Genomic DNA, 13,601 nt, shown 5'->3' with positions numbered 1-13,601 from the left:
GTTCAAAGGAGGCCTCCTCGGCATTGCTTATCTCACCCCCTGGACTTTTGAGTGTAATATATTATGGAAACGCAACCCTCCATAACCACACGCCCTGAACAGAGCACGGTGCCTGGCTGTGTATCCCCCCCTCCCCGGCTTTTTTTGCTTTTTTTAAATGCTGCAGTTATAGTGGAGGGCTGCTCGCCTTTTGCTGCCATGCAACGACACTGGAAGAATTCGCAGAGATGTGGCAGACCCTGGAGGGGGATAACAGCAGCCTATGACCCCTAACAGGGAGCTCCGGAGATCTGGGGACCAGCTCGGGGAGGGCAGAGAGGGATTTCCCATGGGCAGGAGAGGGATGGAGCAGAGTGTCCCGGCCCTGTGGCTCGCTGGGCAGATGCCAGCAGCGATGCCTTCTGGCCACACTCACCAGTTGTGCCACGGCCCGTGACACCGCGGCAGCTGAGCCAGAGCCCTTCGCAAAGCCAGCAGAGGTCACGAGCACCCAGCCCACCAGGGATGCTTTGCAGAGGGAATTATCTCCAACGGAATAGTTTTACCTCCTTGGTGCATCTACCCCGCTGCAAGGAGCCTTCGTGGGGTGGATATTGCCTGGACAGGCTGTGTGTGCGTAGTGCCCCGAGTGTGGCTGGCTGGTGATGCTCTTGAGGTACAGGCAGCTTGAAATCAGGCAGGTTGAAGTCATCCCTGATGCAAAGGAGGAGCTGCTTTATTTGGGGTGGAGGCTGCCAATGGGAATAAAAAGATAAAGCCACCCAAAGAGCGCAGCCCTTCTCCATCCGGGGTGGCCCTGCAGCTGATGATGATGCTTGTCTCCCCTTGAGCAAATCCCTGCAAAAAATTAAAACCTCCAAGTTGCAGCACTGGTTTCTCCAAAACTGCAGGGGTAGGGGAGGAGTGTGGCAGCCAGACAATCTGCAACCAAAAGCTGAAACCTCATCCAGTCCTTATCGATTCAGCCGTTCAGTAGCAGAAAGAATCTCATCGAAGGGGTTTCTCTTTTTGTCCACCCCTCCTTGTTTTAAACACTGTTTTTTGGAGGTGTTAAGTCATAATTTTCTTGCAACTGCCCGCCAGGCTATGCTCCCCTCATTTTTCAAATCCAGGGACTTTTAAAGATGTTCTTTATCGATCCAACACTTATTTATATGCAAACAATAGGAGAAGATGGTTAGTTCAGTTATTAAATTTAGAGAGCTGGCAAAAGCCATCAGAAGATATATCACTTAATGGGAGATTAAGAGGGAAGCAGCAGGAGCCCAGATTTCTGACCCAGTGTTTCAGATTGTTTTGTATATGTGTATCTATGTATTTTTACTGCTCAGATGGCAACATAATAAAATGATACAATTGTGCACTTTGCTCACCAGGTTTTATCACTAATTGATTTTGCAACAGCTCATCTAACCTCAATTCCAAAGGCTTTTATGTGGGCTCCAAAGGGGACTATCCTGTCCAGTGGCAGCTCTTGGCAGAAGGAAAGTCAGGGCTGGGGGCTGCAGCCAAACCAGGGAGCACAATGGGCACAGGGAAGAGCTCGAGCTTCATCCCACCATCCTCAGCGAGACAGAGCTTGGGCACCATCCCCTCGCCACCCTTGGCGTGAGGAAGTCAGGCCCAGCCTCTTCCTCAGCCCAGCCCATGGTGTTTGCATGCCCCAGGCAAAACTGCCCAGGGCTTGGACCTTGTGGCAAACTGAGCCAGCCGAGAAGCTGTGCAGGATTGGACCTGGCCCCACCCCGGAGAGCTGGTGGCACATGTGTCACTCCTCACCCTCTCTGCTGGGACCGTGGTGTGCTGTCACTGCTGCTGCTGCTGCAAGTAAATCAATATTTCCCATGATTTGGAAAGGCAGACAAATGGGAACCTGATTTCAAGATTCCTTAACTCATTTTCATACAGTTAAGCTTTAATCCATCTTCATTACGTTTCCTTTTCACTGAAGCTGCTCATATTACAAGGACAAGACACGCAGTGACAATTATTTGTTCTTTAAAATTTGATGAACTTCATATACAGATTGGATCTGGGCACAGCAGAACAGCTTGGCATATCCACGAAATAACCATTTGGGTAAATAACCTGGGGCAGGAGCTACCCTATATGAGCCCTTGGAGAACCCACACCATTTCCATATGGGAAATCTCCATGTGCACCACCCCCAAGGAACTGGGAGATCCCCAACCCAGCCACAAGGTCCCAGCCTTGAAAAACCATTCAGGAGTTCTCTCTTTCCACTTTTCCATAAATACAGCGATATTTTCAGACATCGTTTGCTTGCAGTCAGCAGGGATCATTCCAGCATCACTCATTCATAGCAGGTAATTGCACACAGAGCAGGTACCGTCACCTTCTCCAGCGCCGCTGGCCTGAGGTTGCTCAGCAGGCCCTGGCTGCTACCACCTAAATTCACATTCAATTGAGGAAAGCAGCCAGACTTAGCCAGGAAACCGTGACAGCTGGAAATTCAGGCCCAAAGGGCATTTCAGTGCCTAACTCTTATCCCCGCTGCAGCTGGGATTGCTCCTCCTTAGCGGGGTATTGCTGTCTGTTTTAGGAAAACCGCAGTAATTGGCTCCATTCATTTAAAATCAGTTATCATTTGTGCAAGCAGCAGTCAGGGGAAAAGCAGCTTGTAATTAATAACATCCCTAATTTAGGAGAATCCACAGGGATGAGGAGGGAGAGCTCAGCAAGGAGCTGTTCTTTGGCCCTCGCCTCCTCCCTGTCCCACGGTGGCTGTGGGTGCAGCCCAAAACCCCACGCCAAGGTGCTGGGACAGGCGCAGGGTGTGAGGCTGCACAGTTTGAGACAGGATCCTAGCCCAGTGCCATGCCATACAGCGCTCATCCTGCCCCGGGGCTGATCCCCTTCAGGCTGGGACGTTGCTTTCTGGGGTCTCTCCTGGGATATATTTATCACGTCAGAGAGCAGAAGTGGCAGCCGGGATGCCGGAGGGTCTGGGTCTGTCTATTTGTCTCTGCCAAAGGAAAAACGTCTCCTTGTCTGGCCACACCAGGAGCCCTGGAAACAGCAAGATTAAGATTAAAAAACTCTCCCCTTCCCACTGTGCCATCACACTCACAGGCTGGGGGATCCAAATCCTACTCCAGCCCCTTTCAGGGGTGCATGGACCCCAGTACCATGGGGAGAAGCTGCCCCTCAGGGGAAAAACTGTTGGGGTTACAGCTTGGGAAAGGCCAAAATTTCCCCCTGCCAGTGCCAGGGGACGTGCAAGGGGCACATTGCAGCACCCCAACAGCCTCTCCTCCACAAAGCTGAACCAGGGAGACCCAGGCAGTGTTTGTACCCCCCAGGAGGGTGCCTGAGCACCCACATTTGTGCCACTTTCCAGAATGAACATCCCCAGCCTGTGCCAAGGCTCTCCGAATCCATCACCGCTGCCTGTGTCACATTAGCAGCAATAAAAAGATTCAAACAGCAATTCCTTACTTTTATGAACAAATGGCCCTGGATGGATGATTCAGGCAGCATTCAATTTCCAGAAGAAAGTGTCAGCAAAAACCCAGCCTCTTTCATGTAGGTGGATAACTGCAAATAAAAGTAGGGAATTATTAGCACTTAATACTTGGTGGGTTTTTTACTCCCTAGTGCTCTTCTCTGGTAGATGCCAAGCACTTCAGATAAACTAACAGGCAGGGGGGCCCTTGCTGAGGGGAGATTCACAGATTGCAGTGATGGCTCTGGGCACTGAGACCATCCCCATGCAGCTGCCAGGACTCTCCTCCAGCCTGTCCCCTCCAGAGCCCGTTTTTTTTTCCCCTCCCCACAGCCCCTTCTCCCATCTCCTCCATGCCCCATCCATCCCCTCCTCACCCCTGACCTCCCATTGACAGCTCGCTGCCACCAACATGGGAACCTCAGGTCCTCCCAGCCCCCGGTGGCACGAGCCCCCAGCCCCGGGGGGCTCCAGGGCAACTTCCCATGAACCCAGGGCTGCTCCTGCCTGTGAACACACCAGCCTCCTCCAGACTCTATTTCTCCTTCATCAAGACCGCCTATATTTTTCTTGTTCATCAGACTGACAAATGGGCAGAAAACAGACTTCTGGCTATTTCCTGCGCAAGCTGCCCACTCCTCCTCTCCCCTTGGTGATGACTGAGAGCTGAAGAAGCAGGAATAGCATATAAATTTCCTCCCTCCTTTAATAAATACCTCTATTACCTAGCGCGTTCTCCCAGCTCTCTCCAGCTGGCTGCTGCAGGCTCCTTCTCGCTCGCTTGGTGGCTTGCTGCCCGCCAGGCAGACGTGATAAACTGAAATTTTCATTTCTATGGGGAATAAACAGCAGGACTGAGCCCGGCTGGCTGAAGGGGCTGGGAGCAGCACAGGAGGGGAGAAACCCACTCTCTGGGGTCTGGCTGCAGCTTTGCATCACCACGCAGGGAGCCAAATGAATCCATTTATTAGGGAAGGTGGAGTTGGGGCTTGTCTGACTGCATGGCAGCAGATCGTGTCCTCTCTTCAGACACCCTGCCCTGGTCCTGAGGGGGAGGAGGATTCCCACAGCCCCCAGGGACCCCGGCGCTGGGGGTGCAGCTGGGCTCATCCCAGGCACTGCCGTGCGCCTTGGGATGGGCCTGAGATTTAATGCAGGAAGGGAACAAGGAGAAGCCATGCTTAAAATCTCACCAAGTCGGTGCAGGGGGAGCAGAAGGGTTTGATGGCAGAGAGAAAGCCATGGCAGAAGTGATTTGCACTGTGGTCAGCAGCAAAAGCGGTCTCCTGAGGCAGCTTCTTTCTGCTCAGGAGCAGAAGTGATTGCAGGTGACTTCTGTTGGAAAAATGCTGATGGCAGAGAAAGCTGTGACATCTCGGGAAAGGTGAAATGCCCGTCTGCCACCCCTGCAGAAGGCTTTGAGCACAAGGAGAAAGCAGGGCACCCAAAGGAAAGGCATTGTTGAGGTAGGGGATACAAAGAGAGACCCCACACCCATGTTGGAGCTCCAGCTCAGGGCCTCTGGAGAGCCCACGCTGGCACGGCTGGGGTGGCAGGGGATGGTGTCTCGGTAGCCCTGCAGCTAAGCAGCCTCCTCCAGCAAATCCAGGGTGCCCCAACCTCCTGGGTCCACATAACTCCCTTCTGCTGGGGGCACAGAGCAGGAGGGGAGACAGCCCCCAACTGACACCCACAATGCAATCAGTAACATTTGGACAACGTAAACCATACCAAAAAAGCCATAAAAATACAGAAGCCAGATGAAGCGAGCTACAGACCTTGGGGCACAGGGCAATCTGTATGATTTTCAGCAAGATGAGAGCATCCTTGCAGTGGAAACCCCCACGGGTGTCACTTGACATCAGCGCAGCTCTGCAGGCGCCATTGCATCTCTGCCGCCCAGAGCTCCTGCCCAGGATGCGTCAGCGCCATGCAACAGCTTGTTTACTGAGAGGCCCTGCCCAGAGGCAACTCCTAAACACATTTCACTCCATATGATGCTACAAAGCATCATGCGAGGGGCAGGATTTGTCCCCTGCCTTGCTTTACTGAACAGCCTTGGCACGCGTGCCTGAGCGGGGCGTCCGAGAGTGTCCCATGCAAACCCGACTGCTCCACCCCGCTGAGGCTGCCTGGATTCCCATCCTCAGCTCCAGTGCACAAATTAAAACAAGCCACAAGGCTGGGAGCCTGATCCCTTGCTGGGTTTCTCCTCCCTTTATTCCTAACCCTCTCCAGCTGCTGTTGGGGTCACCCAGGACAAGGCTTACTTTGTCAAATGAAGAAAGCACTGCAGCAGGGCAGCAGAGACCTTGCTCCATCCCTGCCCCAGCTGGTCTGTGAGACAGGTAAAAGCCACCGGCTTTTTACACACCCAGTATCGCCAACAGGCCCTCAGGGATCAGGCTACCCCCTCTCTGCATCGGGCACATCCCCTGTGCTTTGTGCAAGCAGAGCTGCTGCAGTCCCACCATCCCTTCTCCCACCCACCAAGCAGGCAGCGCTGCTGTCCCTGTTCCCTCCAGAACAACGTTCTGCTGCAGCCCACGAGCCGCCCTTGGCTGCCTTCGCCCTCGCAACTGGATTGATGGCAGTGCTTTGCTAAGCCTGAAAAAAACCCACTTTAAAAAGGAGTATTAGGGGGTGGTAGCCACCCAATTTCCCCCATAGCCGGCACTTGGTGTGTCTCATCTGTTTCCTGGAGTCTATTTAACTTCTAAATTTAACAAGCTCCTAAACAAGTAATAGCAGCAAGTGGCAGCGCCTGGCTCCCAACCTGCAAGTGGCATTTCAGGGGCCAGGCCGCCATCAGCACAAGCAATGGGAAATTTCTCAAATGTCTCTTTGATTTATGGCTCTAGTTAATTCTCCAGGAGGCCTGCAAGCTGCCCCAAGTGCATGAAACCTCAGAGGGATAAATAATTTACCAGGTGGTTAAATATTCTTTAAAGTCTAGAGAACGTCAGCAGGAGCGCAGATTTTGGGGAATAACACAAAAGTAGAGATTGAGGACAAAAAGAGGGGGAATGGCCCGAACTGGGCACTACCGTCAGCTTAGTGCTGAAGAAGCACTAAAATGCAGCAGCAGAGCCAACACTGCAAGAAGGAAAGGACCAGGATATCCCATCGCTGCTGCATCTCCATCCAGCAGGATCAGACACAGCAGGGAGCAGGCTTGGCCAGGGGTTTGAGGGGAATATCCCACCCAGATGTGCCCCGCCAGCTGTGCAGCACAGATGCGCAGCGTGGGCTGCTCTGCTGGTGCCAAAAGCTTTTATTAAATGGGGAGCAGAGAGGGAAGCAGGGGGAGGCAAACAGAGAGGCCGCCTCGCCTGGCAGGGCTCAAGCAAAGCCACGTCTTGCGTTGGGCGATGCTGACGCTCAGTGCGGAGCAGCTCCAGAATGTGCCCGGCACAGGCTGGTGCCCTTGGAGGCCCTGGCATTTCGGCAGCAGATGCTTGATGAAATGGGATGTCAAGGGGATGATTCCCACCTCCTCTTGCTCTTTTACCCCCCCTGAGATCCTGCCAAGGTACTGAGAGCAGGGAGGCTCTTACACCCTGCGCTGGAGGGGAACGACCAACCTTTGGGCTGATGCCGGAGGAAGACCACGGTGCAAGAGCCACCGCCGACCGAAGCGGAGGGATGGAGAGGAGAAACCAAAGTGCCCCCCTGCAAGCCTCCCAGCACCATTTCAGCCTCAGGTCAGGATGTTTTGGGACTTCCAAGAGCAGCAGGGCAACGCCAAGCCCCACCGGCAGCCCCGAGCCCCACCAGTAGCCCACGGTGCGTGGCAGGAGCCCACGGCACATGCAACCTTCCCACGGCACCGGGGCTGACTGCCGGGGAGCCCGGGAGAGGTAGATGGCAGCAAAGCCTATTTCTTGCAGCAGCCGGGATGCGACAGCCCGGTGCCCACTCAGACGCCATCCAGCCATGCAGGCCACCGCACCGAGCGGGTGTCTACAGACAGTCCACTCCTTTGCTTTACCCACAGCCTGAGTTTTCCACCACAGCTCCTTTTCCCCAGGTTTCTCTCCTTAAACATGATTCAGAGTTCAGGACAGATCTTAATTTCTCCTTGGTTAGGATGTGTCAAGCAAATTAGCCAGCCAGGTGTATTTAAAACACCTCTGCCTGGTGCTCAGCTCCTTGCCTGCCTCTCCTCCTGTCCCCTCATCCCCGGAGCAGGGAGCTGGTCACCCCTGGGTACCCCTGCAGCAGTGCCCAAGCTGCCACCCTGAGTTCAAGTTTAGGGGGGGACAGTGACTGTCCTTTCAGGGAACACACGGCATTTCGCTGCAGACAACCTGTCCTGCTCTCCCCTCGCAGGGAGGAGATGACCAACCCCATTCCCTCACTACGTCTCCAATCGTCCTCCCCAGCCCTTTGCTGAATTTTTCCGGTGCCTGCTGTGGCTCAGCGCATGATTGAACAAACCAAGCAATGCTTTAAGGAACAGGTTCACCCCAAATCCTTCCCCAGAGGAGCCCTGTGGGGTCCCTGCCCCTGTGGGTCCCACGCTGATGGGGAAGATGGGCAGGTCTGGCTGATGAAGACTGGGAAGGGGAGCCCACACTCAGTCCCAGTGGGTTTCTCATAAGTGCCCCTGATAAATGGATAATGAATAATTCACTTTTGGCTTTTGCTTTATGAAGTATTCATTGCATTCAGGCTTCCTGAGGTAATTAACTATCCTATGAGCCCTGTGTAACACAACCCGGCCACAATCCATCTTCAACACTTCATTAGCAGGTCCCCACACCACTTTAATAAATTAAAGTGGAACAAATACACAAACAAAGCTTTCCCCTCGCTGGGACACCCCAGCCCCCAGGGAGACTCAGCCATCGCAGCCCCAGCGGAGGGAACTTCCACGATGGGAACACGTGGGTGGGTGCCAGGGTTGGACCGGCACAGGACAGGCACCGTGGTGCTGGGGACAGGCCACATATCCCCACCACAATGAGGGATTTTTTGCAGCTGGCTCAAGACAACTGGTTTCTCCAATCCTGACACACTAAGGCCTGAGCTCTCAGCAGTCCTGGGGCACTAGCACCCCCAAAATCAAGCCATGCAGGGGTCTCCAGCAGAGACCTCCCCTTTCAGACCAAGGCTGTCCCCTCTTCTTGCAGAAATAATACAAAATTTTACCCCTTCTCCCTACCCAGCTGCAACACCCCACCACAGAGTTACTCTCTTTGGCTTCCCAGCTCACCCATCTCATGGCCCCAGCACTCCAGGCTGTCGTCACCACTCCAGGCCCATCCCACCCCACATCCAACAAGGGACAACGTGGGCTGGATCCATGCATCGAGTTTTGCCCCACTTTGGGCAGCCCCAGAGAGACCCAAGTCACTCATGCAGCCACCACCACCGGTCTCAGCCCAGAGGTGAGCCCACCACAAGGTGACACAGCCAGCAATGAGCACAGACAGGAGCGAGACTCATCGCTTTGATAGATGTATAAAAATTTCCTCCAGCCGCTGTTGCTGAGTCAGCCTTTCTGACTTCTATAATTTACAGCAATAAACAGCAAGATAAGAGCAGGCGCATGTGGGACACGGCTAACCTGGGCGTGATGAGCGATGGCTCTGCCAACAGCCCTGCTTGCAGGGATGGCACCAAGCTCAGCACGTAATTAAAGCTGGCTTCTGGAGCCGAGCTCAGCTTGCACCAGAACGCTCAACGCCAGCCCCTGACTGCAGAAGGAGCTCAGCAGAAGGGGCAAGTGCCAAACCTCAGCACCGGGGTCTCCTGCATAGGTTCTACAGGGGCTCTACCAAAGCCCCAGGGGGCATTTTACCAGCCCCAAGATCTCTGCACAGCTACACCAGCTCCTCTCCCTGCAAAGCCTCCCCATGTAGCAACCAGCCCTTTATCAAGGGCAAAGTCCCAGGTATGCCCTGACTGCTGCTAATCTCCAAATTGCCCCAGCTGGGGCTCAGCCCCCTTCTCACACCCACCAGGGCTATCAGCTCCTTTTCTTGCCCTGCTGCCACCCCCAGCTGGCTTTACCCCACTCCCTGCCCTCCCCAGCAGCTTCATGCCACTTTTTCCCTGTTTTTTTTGAGGCAAGCGGGGCTGCTGGGCTTGTCATCTCCACTACCACTTATTGCTGCTAAAGATGCATATTCCCAGGGTCCAGGCCTTGCCCTTGCCCATCACGCCTGTTCTGCCTCTGCCAGCGTGTCCCTGCTGCAGCTATGACCAGTCTCATTTCTCCTTGCCTCATCAGATGCCTAATTGAAGATCATCCCCCATCCCACCAGCTTCGCTGTGCAAAGCCTGGCCTGGAACCTCCATTCCCAATGTGCTGCTCTCCATGGGGCTGCCTGCACACACGGGCATCCTGGCAATCCCAAAACTGGATTCTTACCTCTGGCATCAGCCCGGGATGGGGTGGACAGTGAGAAGTGGCACCCCAAACACAGGGAAAAAGCATGTGCTGGTGTCCCCTCCTTAGGGGCTGAGTGACAGCACCACACCCATTGCTAAGAGTCATGGTGAAAGAAACTCATATCCCTGAGCTGGAAAACTGATGGGATTTTATCTCAAAGTAGCCAAGCAGCTCAATGGAGGTCATCCTCTGGGTTAGGAGAAACAGCCGAAGCAGCTCAGCCTCTCTCCATTGCCGGAGGAGATGGGATGTCCCCGTGGAGCCACTTCCACAGCAGCTCAAGCAAATATGGCCCTAATGGGGAAGGCACGTGCGCTAAATCTGGAGTTGTGTATCCTGGCCCCAGGCTAGGCCATAATATACCTTCCTAGTCTGGGTACACGTGTTCTATCTTGTTATAAGCCATGTTAAGGAAAAAATTTAATAAAACTACTATATGGTAAAGAAAAAGCAGCGATGCTTGATGAAGATGTCTGCCCAGGCAGCGCAGCCTCAGGTGGAAGGGCCGGGCTGCACATCCCAGCGGGGCTGCGGGATGGAAGGAGGCGCGGAGAAGGAAGCCATGGGGCTGCCGCGGCCCCTCGGACAACCGCCTCCTGCGGCCAAGAGGGGCTGGGGGCAGCGGGAGCTGCAGGTCGGGGTTTCCAGGTGCCTTGTCCCACGGCCATGTGTCTGCCCGGGTGCCATGATCCGCTGCAGTGTCTGCTTCAGGAGCTGTGCAGGGTGCAATCTGCAGATGTTGGGTTTTGCTTTAATGCACTGCGTTAGCCAGGCAGAGCCAAGGCATGCAATTTTCATTATATGATATCAACATTTAGCTCTAGCACTGGCAATGTCAACCCTAATTATTTTCAAGAAGTCTTGAGGGCTGCAGGGATAAATCAATATAAATAACATGTTCATAAACTCTGAATCGTGTTCCTAACAGCATTATGGCTTTAATTTGAATCTCAGAAAGAGGGAGCTTGGGTCAGGTGTCCCCCTCCCTTTTTCTTTCACTTATTAATCTTCGCTGTTTGTCCTCATCCCCCACATCCCACGAAGGAGGATGCTGTGGGATGAAACGGGGAGAGCAGCTCGAAGCTGGGATGGCTCCGTGCTTTTCAGCAGCAAAAAGGCGACGGCAACCTGCCAGTCCCACCCCGGGGAGGCACACGCCGAGGCCCGCCAGACAGCCACCGGCACGCGGCCGGATTCGGGCCCGAGACGCTCTTTTCTCCGGCGCTCGGGCAACCTCCTCCTCCCCGGGCTGCGGCGATGGGGCTGTCTCGCCTCCCCCGCCTGCGGTGCAGATGGCCCGGCATATGGGCAGCCTCCCCTCGCGCTCGCACCTTGTAAGCAGATTCTGTCAGGTTTAAAGAGGAAAAGCTTAATTAAGCAGTTGTGTGTGTACAATTACGTCCTTAATTATCTCCGCGTTTCACTTGTTTGTTGTTTCGTGTTTGCAAGAAGTTTGGTAACAATCAGGGGCGACCGTTCCCTGAAGCAGGAGCTTTCCCTTCTCTTATTTTTTCCTTCTCTCTCCCTCCTGCCTCATTTTAGGGATTTTTTCTGGACTGAAGTGAGCTGCAGAAAGAGCCTTGGCTGGGCAAGACCCCGTGAGCCCCGAGCCCTCCTCGCCGGAGAGTTTCATCATCTGGCTGGGTTTCATCCTCCTCAGCTCCTGCTTTTACCCAAACCAGAAGCAGGTTTCCAGAAGTGCTGCATACACAAAGTGCAAATCGAGCTGGTAAAAAGCTGGTTTAGCCAATTTTTAGTATTTCACCTGTTTGCGCTCCAGCCAACGCTCCAGCCCAGCCCCGGCACAGCGCTGGCTGGGAAGCACCAATCCTCGCTCCAAACACTCTTGAGTATCAATAGACCCTGTGAGAGCATCGGCAGGGATGGTGCTTAATTGCACCCGCACCCAGGGACTTGCATCCAAGGGACAGCCCTGCCTAATTAATTCCTGCATTTATTCCATTCCACCCCATTTCCCAGCTTGGGACACTTCTCCGTCCCACAGCGAGCCAGGCATTGTCCCCAGGGCCATCTCGGTGTCCCCTCGCCACCTCCTCACTCCCAGGCAGGGTTTAGAGCTGCCTGCAGAGATCAGGGACAAGAAGTAGCAAAAGCAACCGGCTTAATTTGTGGCGGTGCTTTTATTTTATGTGAGGAGCATTAAACAGTCATAAACATCCGGAGTTAGATATTGGAGCTGGGAGTATTTTTATTGTTTGTAAGTCCTCGAAATTTTGCCACGTTTATGAAGCTTTTATTAAAAATAACCCCAAATTCTTGCTTCTCTAATTGAGTGTATTTCAAAAAACATGTGCCCACTTTTAATATGCGTGTATATGTATATCACCATCAGTTAATTTTTATTTACTTTGTAGTGAAACTCATCTTCATCCTTAATTCCCAAGCCCATATTTGCTTTAAAATCAGAATTGGACCTAACAATCAGCCATATATTTAACGTGCCATTAAATTCTCAGTTCTGCTTTCACAGCTTTCAAACCAGTCGGCTTAAAATACAGCAGCGATCCCCCTTTTCCCGGTGTACCAGCAGGCCAGGCAGCGAAAATGAATCTTCATGCAGCTGAAAGATGTCAAGTGCTGGGAACGAGCCCAGAGAGAGCAACAGAAATGATTGGGGGGCTGCAAAGTGAGACCTACGGGCAGGGATGGAGAACGCCGAGGTTGAGCAGTTCAAAGACAATAGAGGGGAAACACAATCACAGTTTTCAAAGGTGCAAGAGCACTGCGGGAGGGGAGAGGTATAATCTGTCCCCTGGGTGCACAGAAAGGAATAACAGAGGTCAGAGATGGAGAGATTCAGGCTGGGCGGGAGAAGAAGCTCTGTGGAGAGCTAAGCACGAAGAGGGAGGCAGATGGGGAAGTCTGGGGTCTTTGGGAAGAGGCAGAACGAGCGAGCGGGAGTGTTGAGCAAAGCTCAACCTCATCACATCCCTCCGACCGCCATGCTCTGTCCCAGCCCTGACAAGGGGCCGTGTCCAAGCCTGGAGCTGCAAACGGGGTAGTGGAGTTGGCCATCCCTGCCGCCGGGCTGGGGGGAAGCAGAAGAAACTGGGGATGATCCAGTTTTCCCTATTGCCAAGTTTCCTTGAAAACCTGCCCGCTTGGAGGGGCAGCAGGGAGCCCCCCTCTACTTCTTTGGAGTGTGGTGAGATGTCAGCCCGTCCCCCCTGCCCGCCTGCCTGCTGCTGTGCTGCACTTGGCATCCCCAAAGGGTGCTCGGGGCAGCTCCGCTCCCCCCTCCTGCCCCGCTCCGCTCCCCGTCCCTGCCACTGCAGGGGGGAACCCCAGCAATGGGGGCCAGAGCCGGCGAGTGCCACCGAGCAGGGCCTGGGGACCCCCGTGAGTGGCACCTTGATGTTGGGGAAGAGAGGATGAGGAGACAAGTGGATCACAGCCTGTAATTAAACACCCAGGGAGGAGGTCTGTGATGCTGGAGAAGCCTTTCATCCAGCAGTCAAAGCACGACTTCCCAAGGGATGCAGTGAAGGCGCCAGCGCTTGGAGGCTTTTAGTGATGTCTCACCGCAGCCTGGCTCTGGTTATGGGGTGCAGCGGGGAGAGGCTCTGCGCAAGGAGCCGGCAGCATCGGCGTCAGAATCAACACAGCAAAGTACCCACTGCTTCTACCCAGCCCTCAACATCAATCATGCAAGGGCGGCTCAGGATGCAGGAGATGCTCATGGCTGGAGCACAGGGTAGAGAAATGCATCTGCAC

This window comes from Strix aluco, chromosome 25 (genome assembly GCF_031877795.1).
Source record: "Strix aluco isolate bStrAlu1 chromosome 25, bStrAlu1.hap1, whole genome shotgun sequence".
NCBI lineage: Eukaryota > Metazoa > Chordata > Aves > Strigiformes > Strigidae > Strix > Strix aluco.
The sequence above is the reverse complement of the archived record's forward strand: the minus strand, read 5'-3'. Positions refer to the sequence as shown.